Consider the following 19,034-nt stretch of genomic DNA (forward strand, 5'->3'; position numbering starts at 1 on the left):
CATTGTAAGTGGAGAAAGGACAGTGGAGGCCAGGGGAGCCACATTCCACCAAGGCCTGAGCAAATTGGTGCCTGGGCTCTGTTCCTTCACCAGCTGCCTGGATTTTGGGTACAAAGGCCCACTGGCAGCTCTGCAAATCTTGACTTTCTCCCCACACTCAGTGAACCACTCTTATATGCTCGTGTGACACTTGGAAGTTAACTTGCCTTTGGAACACAGCATTCTGCCTAGGGAGTGGGTGCACAAGTAGATGGATGAGTGGATTCTGCTTAATGTGCCTGTGCCTGGGGCCTGGCTAGCACTGTGAGTGTGGGTTCATCCATGGCAGCAGTGGCTGCTCCATGTGCCATAGAAGAGATGAGGCTCAGTGGTCACCACTACAGGGGGTGGAGGGTGGTACACTGGAGCCACCCAGAGCCCCCACGAGGGCTGCTTTTGCTCTTTGGGTTCCAGGCATGCAGATGAGTGAATAGGAACTGAGCAGGTGCCCCTATAGTATCCACGTCTCCCAGGACAGGCACTGGGGCCTCATGTCCTTAATACTGGCAGAGCTGAGGTCTCTGGAGTCTCACATCCCTGAACCAGGATCCTGGGCCTCTACTCTGTGACCCTGGACATGTCACAACCTTCTGGGTCTGCCTCCACTTTCTGGTGTGTGAAGCCAGGACTCCCTGTGTGCTCACTGTGAGGCTAAGATTTTCTGCCTGGGTGGCCCCGTCCTTGAAGGTTTGCATGTATGGGCTCCCTGTCCTGCTGGTTCAGAGGCCTGAGTTCTATCAGGTGCTGCTGAGCTCCCTGTGTGTTACCAGCAACCCTCCAGACTTCTGTCTTTTCATTCCTATAATGGTGGGGTATAGGTAAAATCACCTCATCAGGCTCTGTCCCTAGACTCTATCCCCAACTCTAGAGGCCGTAAGTTTTACAAGCAAAATGCAGCCAAGCTCAAGTAGTAGACTCCTCCCAGCACCTGCCTCCTGATGGAGGCACCCAGATGACAACACCCCAAAGAATGTGGAATTTAGCTAAGAGATCAGATACTCGCGGCACTCCAAGTAAGAATAAGATTTATGCATAACAGAGTGCACATGGCAGGCAGTAGCAGTGGGGAGACAGTTGAGAGGGAGGAAGGCAGAATTCTGTTGCCTTTATCCACGAGTTGGTAGCAAGATGGCAACAGTGATTCCAAACATCCTGTCAAGATGCAACAGCATCAGAGGGAAGAGAAGGGTAGTCTTTTTCTCTATGTTTTTCTAAGGAACAAAGACAACTTTCCCAGAAGCAACCCCAGCAGACTTCATGTCATGTCTCATCGGCCAAAACCAAGTCACATGCCCATTCCTAAACCATCATCTGGCAAGGGGAACAGGGTGGCCACGTGCTCCAGTTATTTATTAATATACAAGTAATTGCCCCAAAACTTAGTAGGTTAAGACAGCAACAATCATAATTTTTTTTTTTTTTGAGCTCTGTTGCCCAGGCTGGAGTGCAGTGATGTGATCTCAGCTCACTGCAACCTCCACCTCCTGGGTTCATGCCATTCTCCTGCCTCAGCCTACCGAGTAGCTGGGACTACAGGTGCCAGCCATCATGCCCAGCTAATTTTTTTTTTTTTTTTTGTATTTTTAGTAGAGATGGGGTTTCACTGTGTTAGCCAGGATGGTCTCGATCTCCTGACCTCGTGATTGACCCTCCTCGGCCTCCCAAAGTGCTGGGATTACAGGCATGAGCCACTGTGCCCGGCCCATATCATGATTATTTCTGACAGCTTTAGGGGTTGGCTGGGCTCAGCAAGGCAGTTCTCACTTGGGCTCTCCCAGGCAGTAGGAGCAGACAGTGGCTGTCATTTCAAAGGCTTCCCTGCTCATTGGTCTGGCAATTGGTGTCCACTGGGACTTCAGCTAAGGTTGTCACTAGAACACCTATGCACACAGTCTCTTCTTAAGGCCTGGTGCTCCTCATAGGGTGATAGCTTGGTTTTAAGAGTAAGGGTCTCAACAGACAGGAAGAAGCTTCATTGCCTTTCTGGAAGCAGCCTTTGAAATTACCTGATGTCATTTCCATCATAATCCTCAGACTACCCAGATTTAGAGAGAAGAGAACATAGATCCCACCATCTCAGATGTAAGGAGTGTCAGAGTTCCATTGTGAGGAGCGCATGAGAGATGGGATCTATGGTAGCAACCATCTTTGAGAAACACAATCTCAAGCACCATGATTGGCTTTGGCCAGTGAGTTATTCTCCCAGCCTGGAGATTCTGAAGTTACTGTGGGGTGGGCTCTGAGGGTCTGTTTCTCTAACAAGCTTCCAGGCGATGTCAAGGCCATGACAGGCTCTAGGCTCTAGGGGTTTAGTTCCAGATCTCTGAATTTTTTTTAAAGCTCTCCAGATGGTTCTAATGTGAAACCAGGGTTGAGAACCACTGGCTTAGATCTACTGGGATTTATCACTGTAGCTGGGGATAAGGCCACCTTCTCCTGAGTCTGGCTGGGGAGTAGTAGCATCCCAAACAAAATGCAGGAAAAGAAGGGAGAATGGTGCTGGGTGGACCCCTGAGGAGGTGGAAGCCCCAGGGACCCCCCCTTGCTCTGTCTCAGTCTGCACAGGCCCCACCTCCTTCGACAAGGCTGTGCCTGGGGCAAGATGCCAACTTCCTGGGCTCATGCCCAGCCTCTCTACTCCTGAGCCCTTTCCCCAAGGAGCTGGTATTCACTGGTGTGCAGCTAGAGCCTGCCCCTGGAAAGAGGATAGTAGAGGTCAGCATTCCGGAGCCAACGTGCCCTCCAGCCCACTGTCAGGGCCAAGGATGGACTTCGGGCTGTAAGCAGGGATGATAAATCCTCAGAAATGATCTCTTGGTCTCGGGCTCTGACTATCAAGTTCAGGTCAATCTTCATCACTGGTCTTTGAATAATTCATTTTGTGCTCAGCAGTTGTAAAAAAGAACAAGGCTCGAAGGCTTTAGAGGTTTCTGATTAGGCAATAAAGGAACCACATATCACAACGTTCCCAGCTGACTAACTTGGGTCAATTTTTACTTTAAATCCACCCACACTCATACACCTCCCACCCTATTTCAGATACAACAATGTGTGTGAAAACACCATGTAAACTGTAAAGTCCTCCTTGGATTAAGTTATTTTCGTTAACAAAATGGTGAAGAGACTAAATTAAATAAACCGCATAAGGTGAGTAGCAGCTATTCAATCTGTAGCAATTCTCAGTGTCCTAAATGATCAATTCTGGAGAGCATCCTACAAGGTCAGTTCACAGGCTTGGGATTCACCCAAGAATGGATTCACCATCTTCAACCCAGACACAGTCTCTTGCAAATGTTGATTTAGATACTACGACTTCAGCTTCAAACCCAGCAGTTCATCACCAACATCATCACCACCAACATGCATCTAAAGTTTTTATCAGAGTCCTTGGCACATAATATGTATTTTGCAAGCATTATCTCACGTAACCCTTTCCATCCTGTACGTAGAATACTGAGACCTAAAAAAGTTTAGGGACTTGCTCATGACCACACAGCTGGTAATATTTGCACTGCTCTGCTCTCCAAGTCCTGTTTCAAGTGCATCCACAAGAGCCTGGCACCTACAGTCCTAAATGTTCAGCATGGTAAATGTATCCTCTTCTATAATCAGAGAAATAATCCAGGTTCCCATCCAAAGATAAATGGGGGAAGGAAAGGTCTAAATGCAAACAACAGTGATGTATCATTTCCTGAAAGCCTCTACACATTAATCCTGATTTCTTCTCTCCCATCTCTACTCATGATGCCAACCAATGGCATCATGAGTAATGGAAATGGCTCCAGAAAAACTCTGGATTTTCCTAACTGTGGTCAGCCAGTGGTGGAACCTCACCACACTCTTGTTATGGAGAAACTGGAGCAACCGGAGAAAGACTCATGACACATGTTTGGCCATGGTGCATGTTTGGAGTGTGTGGTTAGGGGTCATCTGGTGCATCCTACCAACGTAACCCCAAGGAAAGTGCTGGAGAAACTGGGCTCAGATCCTGCAGATGAGCTCATGTCAGACTCTGGCCTCCAGAATCCATTTTCCTGGCTGACTCCCAGGGCACCATGGAGCAAATGGCCAGTGGGTGTGCCAGGGGAGGTGAGATCCCCCCAGCATTCAGAAGCCCAGCAGCTGGAGAGGAGGAAGAGGTGTTTTCATTTGTTCATGATGTTTCCTGAAGCACCAGAAGTGTGAGCTCCTGGGTTGATGGCTGTGTGAGGTGCAAAGAAAAAAAAAGTGTAGTGAGAATGAATTTTACTTAGATGCAAGAAGTGTCACCTTGTTGTGCTAAATCAAATTAAATCTGTCTGAGCCCCTGTTCATCTGGGTGGTGAGAAATTCAGTGTTCCCCAGGGTTGCATGGGAATCCAATGGGGAGGGGATGGCAGTGGCTACCAGGCTGGAAATCCAAAGTCCAGTGGTATAGGTGCCAGGGTTCTTGACACCTGGTGTCCTGTGTCCTCGCAGACACCATCCTGCCACCCCTCTCAGACCCTGCCAAGGACTCTGGTCTCTGCTGCTCTAGAAACCCATCAATTGCACCTCCTCACTCATTTCCTTCCAGGTGTGGGAATTGTCCCCACGGGTTGACTGCTCTACCCCAACCTCCTTCAAGGACTCCTTCTAATCTGCCACCCCCTTGGGAGGGTCCTGCACATCCTTCCTCAAGGGGTCCTTAGAAACTCAATGGTGGGTTTTGCCTGGATTGGGGGAAGAAAAAGAGATGGGGAAAATGAAGGACTCATAATAATTTACCCTGTGATCCTATTACTAACAAATTAGTACTAATATATTATTTTGGTTATTGCTACTATTTCTTTAGCACCTATTACATAACAGCTTCTGTCCTGGGCTGTTTATCCAGTGCAATTTCATTTTCTTTATTTGCTTTGAATCCTAGTGCAGAATCTGAGTTAGTTACTCTCTCCAGTTCATGATGTACAGCCATTATTGGTTCACATAAGGCCTGGCTCTTGATTTTTTATTCATTCATTCTTTTTTTTCCTTCCCCCTCTATCCCATAAGCAACCATTCAGATGTGGTTAATATATATTTTTTTTGTTTCTATGTGCTCCTTAAATGCATATTGTCTTCTGGCATGTGTATTTAATTTAAATAAAGGGTACTGTATTATATATGCATCTCTCTTTATTTTTCATCCAGCACTGCTTTTACAACATTCTGCTTTCCTCCATGAACATATAGTTCATTGCTTCTAACTGCTGCCAAGTATTCCACAGTCTTTACTTATTACCTAAACCCCAGTGAAAATCCCAGTAATTAACACCAGGAAAGTGGGATTTGGAGGCCAGAGTCTGACATGACTCATGTTTAGGATCTGACACCAGTTCCCCCCAGCACTTCTCTTAGGTGACGTTGCTTCCAACTGCCCCACAACACACGCACCAAACAGCACTGCTGAAAATACAGCTGTCTCCCCTTACAGACCTGGCAACAATTTTTTACGGCTATACCGAGGGGTGGATGTAATGCATCACAGGCTATGTGTACACTTAATTTAATCAACACGTTCTCATTGTTCTCCAACACAGATGCTCCAGTTCATACTCCCCGTGCCCCCCATCCCCGCTAAAACAGCCCAGCATTCCTCAATCTCAACACTACTGACATTTTGAGCCAGAACATTCTTTGTTGTGGGTGCTGATCCTTGCATTGCAGGAAGTTCAGCAGCATCTCTCGCCCTTACACACAGGATGCCAGTAGTATCCGTATCCTCTGCTTATAGCAACCAAAATCTCCAGATGTCCCCTGAGCGGAAAACTGTCTCCAGCTGTGAGCTACTTAGGCTTCCCTAGCTTTCTCCTTTTTGTCAGTCTAGTGGGTTCCACCCTCTACATTCCCAGCAATCCTACAGCCAAACTACCCTCAAAACACGTGATCTCAGAGTGAGGCAGGGTCAGGCCTGGTTAGTACCCGGCCAGGAGAAGATGGTACGCTGAACTCCCTGATACCCATCACTCAGCTTCCACGAGGACCAACTCATGTCTGACCCCAGATTCTTTAGAGGCAAATCCCAAACATTGGATCACTTCTTCTGCAATGATTTCCTGCCATATCAGCAAAAAATCAGGATTCTTTTAAAATCACAGTGCCAATAATACACTTAAAACATTAATAATTCCTTGATGTCATCAAATGTCCAGTTCAATGTTCAGATTTTCCCATTTTTTAATTTTTGAGATGGAGTCTCACTCTGTCGCCCAGGCTGGAGTGCAGTGGCACGATCTTGGCTCACTGCAACCTCCACCTCCCGGGTTCAAGCCATTCTCCTGCCTCAGCCTCCCAAGTAGTTGGGACTACAGGCACCTGCCACCATACCCGGCTAATTTTTGTAGAGACGAGTTTTCACCATATTGGCCAGGCTGGTCTTGAACTCCTGACTTCATGATCCACCCGCCTCGGCCTCCCAATTTTCCTTATTATCTAAAACATGCATATGTGTCTGTGCTTTACTGTTTATCAAGAGCCATATAATATCCTGGCCTTGCAATTGTTTTCAGGTCTCTTACATTTCATCCATGAGTTTCTCCTCCTTACCGATTATCAGTTGGCCCATATAGTATCACATAGCCCAGAATGTTCTGACTGTTTCACCCTGGGGTTGGGGAATATTTCTTTCCATTGCATTTCCTGTGATTTGGTAGACGGATCTCGAAGCTTGATTGGATGCAGGTCTGACCTGTTGACAATGAAACTCCTTCAGGAGGCATGTGACACCTGGCCATCTGGCTGTATTTTTCTTTTTTTTTTTTTTTTGAGACAGAATCTTGGTCTGTCACCCAGGCTGGAGTGCAGCAGTGCCATCTCGGCTCACTGCAACCTCCGCCTCCAGGGTTCAAGCGATTCTCCTGCCTCAGCCTCCTAAGTAGCTGGGATTACAGATGCCCACCACAACACCCAGCTAATTTTTGTATTTTTAGTAGAGACAGGGTTTCACCATGTTGGACAGGCTGGTCTCAAACTCCTGACCTCAAATGATCCTCCTGCCTCAGCCTCCCAATGTGCTGAGATTATAGGTGTGAGCCACCACACTCCACCATGACTGTCTTTCTTCTGGGAAGTTAGCAGTCATTGATAGTCACGGCCCAGGTTCATTACTGTTAGTGGTTGCACAGAGGTGATGTTCTAACACCCTTCTTTCTTCATTATGAGCTGGAGTACTGCTGTTCAGAGAAACCTCCCTTCAACTGCTCTTGAGTTTCTGTGCCTCGGTCCTCATTCCACTCTGTGGCTGCACACAACTGCCCTACAGATGCACCCAGGCCCCAGTGCCTGGACATGCGGATGGTCTCCAGCAACAACACCTACCTGTAGCATTCTGCCTGCGCCCCCACCCCCAGAAGCCACTCTCATCTTCATTTTTCACAAATCTGAGTCGTGAATATTTGTGTCCTTATCCTTTCTGGCTCCTGTGTTTTTCTTCTGCTTCAAGGCCACGAAACAACCACATCGAGATGTCTCCGCTAAGAAGTCTGCCCTGATTCAATGTCTCAAGAATGGCCCCTTCTTTGCTAGGTTTTGGAGAGGCCCAGGGCAAGGCTGGAGGCCATTCCCAGGGAGGCTGGGAGGGTTTCAAGTTTGCCCTGGCACAGGGTGATGTTGCTGGGAGCTAACACCCCCACTTCTGCTCCCATGTGGAAAGGGGCCTTTCCTGGAGGCCCCCGCCAGCTGTGAGTCACCAGCTCCTGAGCCCCAAACCCCACAGAAGAAATGCAAATGGATTCTGGTGAATAGAGAACTCAAGCCACCTCTGTGTGGGAGAGGATGTTATAATATCAGGCTGTTGGCAAATTAACGTTATTAAACAAATGCACAAAAATAGCAGCCATAATTATTCCCATACAGTAGCTCAATCTGGAACTTTCAGGGTGTTTTTGTTCGCCGCCCCCCTCTCCCCCCACTGAAAACAGGGCTGTCGCTGCTCCCGTGGTCCTTCCTCCTTCCTTTTCCCCAAGATGCTGCAGAGCAAACAGGCCTTGAGCAAGCTCCCAGAACCTCTTTGTTTCCTTGGGAAATGATAAAATCACTGGAGCTAAGATTTCTTCAACACCTAAGCGCCAGGCCCTTTACATATGGAACTCGATTTACAACCTATTGAAGGAAATGCTGTTGTTCCCATTAGACAGATTAGCAAGCTGAGTCCAAGAGAGGCCACGTAACTTGCCTTGCAGTCACTGGGCTTGAGCAACCTGTGACCTTTGCCCTTTGCTCTTTGACTTGCTGCTCCAAATGTTCCCCTCCCCAGTATCTTCCTCTGTCTCTCTAGAGACGCTTCACCTCAAAGTACCTGCCCATGGCACCATGGCTTTTGAAAGCCACTGTGCTCCGTGGTGCTCCGTATCTCCCTGCTCGGGGTGGCCAGTGCCCAGGGCCAGGTTTGGGCCAGGGTCCCTTGCAGGAGAGCAGAACAGTGGGGATCGAGGAGGGGTGAGGTGCCCGCAGAGGCCAGCTTCCTGGCAAGTTGGCGTGAGGACACAAGGCCATGGGGGAGGTGAGAGACCTGGGAAGGGGGAGCCCCAAGCACAGATCTGAACATCTCTCCAGCCAGGCTGCACACATGATTGCAGGAGCCTGTGTCCTGCAGCAAATGGGGCCAGTCCTGGTAGCAGCCCACTTCTCGCTCTGACAGGCGGATCAGTCCCCCTCTCTGAACCTCCATCTCCGCATGATGCCTGCCTCTGTGTCAGGCTATAAACGTCACACGTTATGCAAAGGATGCATGTGACAGGTGCCCATTAGGGATATCACTGGGGATACAGCCATAAAGGGCCTTCCCAGGAGCCACACTCTGGGCTGGAGCTGGGTGTGGAGACAGCAGTCAAGCCCAGGTCTTGCCCCTTTGTCCTCAAGAAGCTGTCCAGTGGGCAGAGAAGCCATGATGCTGCCCCTGATGACTCCTGTGATCAGCATGTGGTAGATGCCGTGAGCCCACCCGGATGTCCCTGCAGTCAAGGCTGTGGCACTCTGGGCTGCTGGGACACCTGTCCTCAGGCGACCCTCAGCCATCAGCCCTTACCCTGGGAGCTGCCTCAGCTGCAGAGCACCACCTCACCCTTGGTCATGCCCTGCCCTGGGCAGCCCACATCTAGGGACCAGTGGGCTGGGAATAAAGGCCTGGTGATTTCAGGTGACTCAGGATCACTCTGAAGGGCTGGTCTGCCTCCAGTGCACCCTAGGAGTGGGGCCTGCTCTGCAGCCGGGCTCCTCCCCTTGCCCATCGCCCCTCCTACCCTTCCCTTCCCAAGTGCCTGGCTCCAGGACATCCCCAATCCCCTGTCAGCTCTTTCTCTGTGCCTGCTTTCTGAAGTATCCAACCTGCAACATATTATCACTATAATTACGTAAGTGCTGATGATGTCGCCCAGGATTGCTTGCAGGTGAGCCTAAGTTGAGAGAAATTGCAGGCAGCCGCAGGAACACGCCATAGGGAACATCTTTAGTTTTTGCCTGCCTGAGGGCCCCTCTCCCCTTCTTCTGGCCAGGGAGTGAGGAAAGGACTCAGGCTGGGTTATAGTTCCTCATCCCGGCTCTGCTGGTGAGGGGTAAGCCTGGGCAGCTCCTGCAGTGCCAGGCACCAGGTCAGGCCTTTTACGAACATGACTGCATCTAAGTACATCAATCATGGGTCCCCATCTCTCAGGATTAAAGAGGTCACTTATTCAAGATTACATAGCTAATTAGTGGTGGGATTGGGATCCAGTGGTTTTCACACAGGGCTCCGAGGGACTCTGGGACCTTCATGGGGTCCCTGGAGAGAAGAGGGTGAGGAGGAGGTGAAGAGGAGGCTGAGAAGAGGAGGCTGAGTAGGTGGTGCTCCCCAGCCTTCAACGGCGGCAACTCAACCTGCGCAGATTTCACATGCCAGGCGGATGCCGCCCTATACCGGCATCTCAGGCAGCCTGCGCTTGATTTCCCCAATGTCATGTTGACTTTTCCACGCAGAAGTGGTTCTGGAATCAGACAGCTCCAAGCAGCTGACCTTTCCTGCATGCAATTCTGTCTGCCTCAAGTCACTTCAATCTACTGATTTTGCTCTGCCCTTAGGAACCACACCAACTAGACCCTGCTTTTCAGGTTAGCACCTGAGGGTAGTTACCTGACTTCACTGAGTGGCCAAACATGTCCCCGCCCTCTTTTCCCTCCTGTAGGTGCTGTGCTTCCCGGATGTTCCATCATCCTGGTTACTGTCCTCTATAGAACCTCCAGACTGCAATGTCTCTTTAAAATATAATTTCCAGAATTGATTCAAAACTCCAGCACCAAATGCCAGGGACTCTTATGTTTCTTGATGTGGGCATCACGTATTCGCTCATTTTCTTTATTAAGAAAATGACCTAAACCTGTAATCTCCAACGCACAGGTGCTGTGCAGGTCAGCAGTGCCTAAGCTCTCTTCACCAGCCTGTGCATGGAAAATTGGTTTGGGGAGCCAAAAGTCAATACGTTACATTTACCCCTTTACCAAATTATACATTTGACCATGGAACACAGAACGTGCACCCTTGAAGAGTCATTTTTTCCCCCAAATTCATATGCTTACCCAATTTTATCGGGAAAAAAAGCTAACAATTCTGCCCTCTTATGGCCAATTTATTATCTTCCTCTTCTTTAACCTATTTTCCTGGAACAGAATGGGACAAGCGGATTCCCTACATGGTTTGGACATCGTGTAGCACACACGTCATTTAGGATAGCTCCCATCTGCTGGTGGAAATGGAGAAGAACCTATAATAAGGTGGCCGGTGAGGGTAGTTTCAGGAGCCTGGCTCCTCAGCCCTAGCCATCCACTCACTATGCTTGGCAACTGTGGCTGCCCTGTAAGGCAGGAGAAACTTTTATCTACAAAGAACCTCCAAAAGGACTAGGAGTCAGCCTCCGGTGCTTCCTATTTAATTTTGAAACAATCTTATAGAAACAAACTTACAGAAAAGTTGCAAGGCCAGAACAAAGAACTCTTATAAAGGAGGGCTCCCAGGCTTTTACGGTAAATGGCACCCTCGGGCCTCAGAAACTTTTTCCCAGCACCCCTAGGCCAAAAGCACCCAACAATTCTATTTATCAAATACAAACAGCCCCCGACTTGCGATGGTTCACTTATGATTTCTCTGCTTTACGGTGGTGTCTGTGAAAGTGATACACATTCAGTCAAACCCATACTTGGAATTTTGAATTTTGATCTTTTCCCCGCCAGGGATGCATGGTACAATACTCTCACACAGGCTGTGTGAGATCCTAACACAGGCTTTTTATTAGATGATGGTGTGTTAATCCTAACACAGGCTTTTTATTAGATGATGGTGCCCATCTGTAGGCTAAGTGCTCTGAGCATGTTTAAGGTAGGCTAAACAATGATGCTCAGCAAATTAGGTGTATTAAATGCATTTTCAGCAGGGCATGGTGGCTCACATCTGTAATCCCAGCACATTGGGAGGCTGTGGCAGGAGGATCACTTGAGCTCAGGAGTTCAAGACCAGTCTGGGCAACATAGTGAGACCCTGTCTATAATTAAGAATTGATTAAAAGGATAAATCGTAAAAATGCATTTTTGACATATGATATTTTCAACTTACAACAGGTTTATTGGGACATAATCCCATAGTAAGACAAGGAGCATCTGTAGTTAGTTTTCTGTGCCTTGGTCCTCATTCTACCCTGGAACTGCACATGGTCTGCTGTGTGGAAGCACCCAGGCCCCAGTGGAGGGTCACGGGGATCGTTTCCAGCAATAACATCCACATGTAGCATCTACCCGCCCCTCCTCCAGAAGTCACTCTTTCATCTTCATTTTAGACACAAATCTGGAAGTCGTGAATATTCATGTTATTATGCTTTTGGCCCCTGTGCGTTCCCTCTGCTCCAAGGCCATGAAACAACCACATCACACATTCCCCTCTATGCAGTCGGCCCTGATTAAATGGCTTGAGAATGACCACTTCCTTGTCAGGTTTTGGAGACGCCATTCTCAGGGAGGCTTAATAGTGGTAGTCTGGTAGATGTTGCTGTGCTTCCGTCAAACATTTAAAGGATCCTGGCCAGGTGCAGTGGCTCACGCCTGTAATCCCAGCACTTTGGGAGGCTGAGGTGGGCGGATCATGAGGTCAGGAGATCGATTCCATCCTGGCCAGCATGGTGAAACCCCGTCTCTATTAAGTATAAAAAAATTAGCCAGGCATGGTGGTGTGTGTCTGTAATCCCAGCTAGCTACTCTGGAGGCTGAAGCAGGAGAATCACTCAAACCCAGGAGGCAGAGGTTGCAGTGAGCTGAGATCGCACCACTGCACTCCAGCCTGGGCGACAGAGCGAGACTCCATCTCAAAATAAAATAAAATAAAATAAAATAAAATAAAATAAAATAAAATAAATTAAAATAAAATAAAATAATAAAGTATCCTATGGCACTCCTGAAAGTTTACTGCAGCGCCCTGGGGCACCTCGGAACATGACTTGAGAACCGTGGTTCTGGGCTAGTAAGTTGCCAGCTTGGTGCCCCGTCATCCTTAAATTCTTTAGTGTGTGCTTCCTGCAAAGAAGGACATTATCCTACACGCGTAACACACTCATCCCTATCAGAATCCACAACAATGCATCACTACCATTCAAGTGCCACAATGGAGGTCGGTACTGAGACTCACAGCAGACCAAAGGAAGGAGTGACCAGCAGGACTGATGGGTCTCTTTGCAAAGGGAAAAGAGGAATGGAAGTTCCCAGGTGGGAGGGGACACTATGCCGTGCCACACAGGTTTAGGGAAACTTGGCATGTTTGGGAATGCAAAGTTCACTAAGGCTGGAGCTTAAAGACCAGAGACATATGTTGGGGCCAGAGACAAAAGACCCTTGAACTCCAGATGAAGGATTGTGAACCTCATCCAAAAGGCAATAGGGAGCCAAAAGACATTTCAGGCAGAGGTCAGGCAAGCCAGCTTCATTTCTGAGAACAGTGTGCTGGGTGGCAGTACAGATGGTGGAAGGAGTAGGGAGAGAGGCTGGGCTGGGACAGGAGACGGGGCTGCTCAGGAGCCCAGGTGGGGCCAGGGGGCTGGAGGGCAGCCCCCAAGGCCAGGGCCTGCTAATTCTCAACCCATACAAGACTGTGAAGATGGAGACCAGCCCTCTGCTTCGTCTGCATCAACCCTGCACCTCATTGTGTATTGTAATGTAGCATAGCGTAGTGAATCTCAAAGCCGGCCCATCCAAACACAGGTGTGAGAAACTGACTAAAGCCATGTGGAGAAGTTCAGCTCTCAGGACACAGCACAACATCTCAGTTAATTCCGGAAGCACTGGAGTCAGAGGACTGGACTTGTTTTAAGGTTGTGCCATGTGCTAGCTCTGGGGTCCCAGCTACTCACTTCACCTCTCTCTTCCTCACTTAACAAAAGGATAATAAGAATCAACTTTATGAGCTGCATGAGGATTCAAGGAAGACAGCCTTATGAGGTTCTTAGCCAGTGCCCGGCACAGAGTAAGAGTAAAGTAAATGTCAGCTAATACCTTCGCACTTCTTGAAAGGTCTGTATCTCAACAGAGGAGTTTCTTTCATCACAGACGAAGCCAAAGGACCGACAGTTTGTACAATCGGCAAATTCTTAAGAAGCAAGATGTTGGGGCTGGGGCCTGGGAACTTGAGATGGAGATGAGGTTGGAGCAGGGTGGGTGTATTAGCCTGTTTTCATACTGCTATAAAGAACTGCCCGAGGCCAGGTGCGGTGGCTCACGCCTGTAATCCCAGCACTTTGGGAGGCCGAGGCAGGCGAATCACAAGGTCAAGAGATCAAGACTATCCTGGCTAACACGGTGAAACCCCGTCTTTACTAAAAATACAAAAAATTAGCCAGGTGTGGTGGTGGGTGCCTGTAGTCCCAGCTACTCGGGAGGCTGAGGCAGGAGAATGGCGTCAACCCGGGAGGCAAAGCTTGCAGTGAGCTGAGATCCGGCCACTGCATTCCAGCCTGGGCAACAGAGCAAAACTCCATCAAAAAAAAAAAAAAAAAAAAAAAAAAAAAAGAACTGCCCAAGACTGGGTAATTTGGGTAATTTATAAAGGAAAGAGGTTTCATTAACTCACGGTTCAGCATGGCTGCGGAGGCCTCAGGAAACTTACAGTCATGGCAGAAAGTGAAGGGGAAGCAAGACACCTTCTTCAGGAGGTGGCAGGAAGGCGAAGTGCTGAGTGAAGGGGGAAGAGCCCCTTATAAAACCATCAGGTCTCGTGAGAACTCACTCGCTATCGCAAGAACAGCATGAGGGAAATCGCCCCCGTGATTCAATTACCTCCACCTTGTCTCTCCCTTGACAGGTGAGGATTATGGGGATTACAATTCAAGATGAGATTTAGGTGGGGACACAAAACCTAACCATGTCAGGGCTTTCAGGCTGCAGAATGGAAAGCTGGAAAGGAAATCCAGCATGCAGCAGGCTGTTTTGACTCCAAGAACTGGGCAAGAGCAGAGACTAAGCAGAGGACATGGCGTGGATGGATGGATGGTGGAGGGGAGTTGGGAGAGGTTCTGGAGCTGGCAGGCATGGGGCAGAGGGCAGGGACGGCATGAAGCAGCATCAGCTGCCTCTGCCCACTCAGAACACAGAAACTCCGCCCGCCAATTCCTGGTGTCCTCAAAAGGCAGAGGGAGGCAACAGCAGCATTCATGGCCAGGCTCAGAGGGCACACCCTAGGGAGTCTGGGGAGAGGGGGAATCATCCCCGGGACAATCTTGGCCCAGCTCCTGGGGGCAGCAGGGAGGGCAGTGGGGAGGGATGCCGGTCAGCCAGCAAGGACCCACACATAGAAGCCTTGACAGAAAGAGAGGCCGTTCCTACACCACTTCTTGGTTCCAGTCATTGGCACATGCTTTATGAGAGAAGGGGATTTCCTCTGGGAGAGGAGCCTGCAATGGACTGAATGTGAATGTCCCTGCAATATTCCTGTGTTGAAATCCTAATCCCTGGTGTGATGGTGTCAGGAGATGGAGTCTTTCAGAGGCCATTAGGTCACGAATGGGGTTACTGCCCTTATTAAAGCGACCCCACAGAGATTCCTCGCCCTCTTTCCATCATGTGGGAATACAAAGAGAAGCCAGCCATCATAGCCCGAACGAGGGCCCTTAGCAGCACCAGACCATGCAGGCACCCTGATCTCAGACTTCCAGCCTCCAGAACTGCAAGAAAAGTGTCTGTTGTTTAGAAACCACCCAGACTACGGCACTGTGTTACAGCTGCCCCAGTGGACTAACACAAGCCCCAGAGATGATTAAAATTAACCAAAGATAATTAAAATTAAATAGATTTTTTTTAAAAGAAGAAACACCAAAAACCCACTGCAGTTCAAACACACTTAACTGGACAGAAAATTTGTAGGGAAAAAAAGATAGCTGCAACACCCACACACCCCCCCCCCCAAATGCCAAGCTTCCAAATGCAGGTGTCCCACCAGGAGAACCTTGCCATCAGGAGACTCTGGCTGATAATTAAGCTACAAACTTGTAAAGAGGCACGGCTGTGGCCAGAGAACATTGTAGATCATTATGAAATTTCACCATCTCTAGCTAAGGAGAAGAAAAATGTGGAGAATCTAGCAATCACCTCCAAAAGCTTTTGCTTAGTGCCAGTAAAATCTAAGAACAAGGAAGGGGTCAGAGAAGGGCCGCGACAGAAGGAGAGGCCAGGAGGGGGCAGGCCCCGGGCACAGGGTTTGAGCCCTTGTGTCTGGGGCTATGGGAGAGGACTCACTGATAGCAAAAGTTGCTGCTGGCAGAGTTCCCATTTTTTCAGCTCTTGCCCCCAGATCTGGGAATGCGCCGCTCACTTCCTGTAGTCTTTCTGCCTTTGAGAATGAATTTCTAAACAGTAAAGATCCAGCTCTCTGAATTCACCAGCCATGACTTTAAAACAAGTTTCCCAACTTCAGAGAGGCACATCTGTCATTGACTTGGGGGGCCATTTAGGGAATCAAATGTCCCTCACCAGGGCCCAGCTGGTTGGCATGGAAACCCTCAGTGCACAGATGCAGGCTCTGGCAGGTTCTGGTATATTCTGGGGCAGAGCAAACTCCCCCACTGTTCTGATGCAGCCCGTCTTGGCGCCCTGGAGCCTGTCCATGGCTAAAAGCCAAACCACGTCAACGTTGAGATATTTTCCACCAGCACGTTATCAGTCAACAAATAATGGGAACGCTAGACATTGAGTAAATAAATACGAATTTGAACAGGGGACCTAAGGGGGCTTCTGACCGGTGGGGTCTGTGGTCAGCGAAGGCTTCCCTGAGGAAATGATGCTTGAGCCCAGTCTTGGATGAATGAGTGAGGGCTCCCCAAGGAAAGGTCTTGGACAGAGGATTTCATAGGACTGTCATGCGAACGGCTTTGAGGTGGGCTTGAGAAACTTAGAGGAGCCCAGGATAGCAAGCAGGAGAGTGGAAGAACATAAGGGGTGGAGGCTATGGTTGGGGTGAAAATGCAGGCGATAATTGTTGTGCACGTCACCTGGTATTTTTTAAAGGGGGCGAGGGTGATGAGCACCATTTTTCATAAAAACAGTCAACTGCTGCTGGGTGCAGTGGCTCACGCCTGTAATCCCAGCACTTTGGGAGGCCAAGGCGGGCAGATCACTTAAGGTCGGGAGTTTGAGACCAGCCTGGCCAGCATGGTGAAACTCCATCTCTACTAAAACTACAAAAATCAGCCAGAGGAGGTTGCAGGCGCCTGTCATCCCAGCTACTTGGGAAGCTGAAGCAAGGGAATGGCTTGAACCCGGGAGGCAGAGGTTGCAGTGAGCCAAGATCACACCATTGCACTCCGGCCTGGGCAACAGAGCGAGACTCCGTCTCAAAAACAAACAAACAAACAAAAAACCAGTCAACGCCAAACTTCTCCCAAGCCAGACAGGCCGGTTCACAAGGGCCTGATGTCTTTCTCTACCGGGTGGAGAATGGCCTGATGAAACAGTGGCTACTTTCCCCACTGCTTACATGAGAACACAGAGTCTTGGCAAATCCAAATAACTTGCCCCAAACCAGGAGGCCAACATGTGAAGGATCCTGAGATTTGGAATAAGATTTGTCTGACCCGGCCGGGCGCGGTGGCTCAAGCCTGTAATCCCAGCACTTTGGGAGGCCGAGACGGGCGGATCACGAGGTCAGGAGATCGAGACCATCCTGGCGAACACGGTGAAACCCCGTCTCTACTAAAAAATACAAAAAACTAGCTGGGTGAGGTGGCGGGCGCCTATAGTCCCAGCCACTCGGGAGGCTGAGGCAGGAGAATGGCGTGAACCTGGGAGGCGGAGCTTGCAGTGAGCTGAGATCTGGCCACTGCACTCCAGCCTGGGCGACAGAGCCAGACTCCGTCTCAAAAAAAAAAAAAAAAAGATTTGTCTGACCCAATTTCCGTCCTGCCGCCTGCAACTGAGTTTTTTGCTGAAGGGTCACTCACTCCGCCAGTGAGTGATATTTATTGAGTGCCTATTGCATGCCAGAGGCTATTCTAGGCAGAGCACCCACCCTTTAGGAACTTATCTTCTGGAGTGGGGATGAGAGGATGGAAGGCAACAACCACAAGAACACACACCCAACACAAGCATAGTGCAATGATGAAGATACAACAGAATCAGGTGGAAGAGACTCAGGGGAGGCCTCTCTGAGGACATGACATTCGGGTTGAAACGTGAATGGCAAGGGACATTTGTGGACTCTATTTAAAGGTTGTGATTACGTTCAGAAAATGGCGGCATAATTCCTGTGAATGTGAAATGTGGCACGGAGCCATGGCCAAGGTCGCCTCCTCAGACGCAAAGGAAGAAGCGCCCTCTGGTGTTCAGATCCAGCAATTGCATGGATTGAGCCGGCAGAAAATCAAAACTCAGGGCGTATTCAACATCCGCAGATAACAAGAGAGATACAATTCCTTGTATTACCCTGCAATTCAGAGGCAGTACGAGGAGTGTTCTCAAGCCATAAATCAGTAAATATCCCCTAAATAAATAAATAAAAATCTTTAAACTTCACGTAGATCCGTCTGTGCCCGCACATGCCATATTTTTTGCAACATCTAGGTACCACTTGTGATCTTAATATTAACCTTTTTCCTGTAAATCAACTTGTTTGCTAAAATACATTTCATTTAAAAGAAAAATCTTTTGCCACCTCCTAGAGTAAATGGAAATCCAATATCATGCACCAAAAAAGTAGAAGATAGCCATGAGACAAATCCACGCAACACCAAATCACATGGTTTGATTTCTTCTGGACCTCAGGCCTGGCTCTGTGTTTGTTACAAGGGGGAGATCAGAAAGTGTGGCTGGGGTGTGAGAGATAAAGGAGCAGGACTGAGGCTTGTCTTAATTAAAGGGAGCGAAAGACACTGAGAGGAGAATTATTTTCTCATTGGGAGATTGGATATTATTTAAGATCATGCTCCTGGCCCCCTAAAGTTCTGAGGTGCAATGCCCTGGGGACTCCAAAAACTCAAGACTATGCATGTTTTCTTGCCCAGGCATGGAATTGACAAGGAAGACTGGAAAATGGCCCTGGTGACCATAAACCAACTCCCACCCCTCATTCCCGTCAGGCTCAGAGGGGTTAATTGAGTATTAAAGGATCACACAAGGAATGATAAACCTGAAAAGAAACAAGGTCCCCTGATTCCCACTCCAGTGCTATTTCTCTGCACCTGGGGAGGCCAGCGTCACCTGTTAAGTGAAACAAAGTCTTCCTCTTTTTTTTTTTTTTTCTGAGACAGAGTCTCTCTGTCGCCCAGACTGGAGTGCAGTGGCATCATCTCTGCTCACTGCAACCTCCGCCTCCTGGGTTCAAGTGATTCTCCTGTAGCCTCCCAAGTAGCTGGGACTACAGGCGCATGCCACCATGCCCAGCTAATTTTGGTATTTTTAGCAGAGATGGGGTTTCACTGGTCTCGAACTCCTGACCTCAGGTGATCCACCCACATCAGGTGATCCACCCACCGCCCAAAGTGCTGGGATTACAGGCATGA

The sequence above is a fragment of the Piliocolobus tephrosceles genome, chromosome 16 (assembly GCF_002776525.5).
Source record: "Piliocolobus tephrosceles isolate RC106 chromosome 16, ASM277652v3, whole genome shotgun sequence".
Taxonomy (NCBI): domain Eukaryota; kingdom Metazoa; phylum Chordata; class Mammalia; order Primates; family Cercopithecidae; genus Piliocolobus; species Piliocolobus tephrosceles.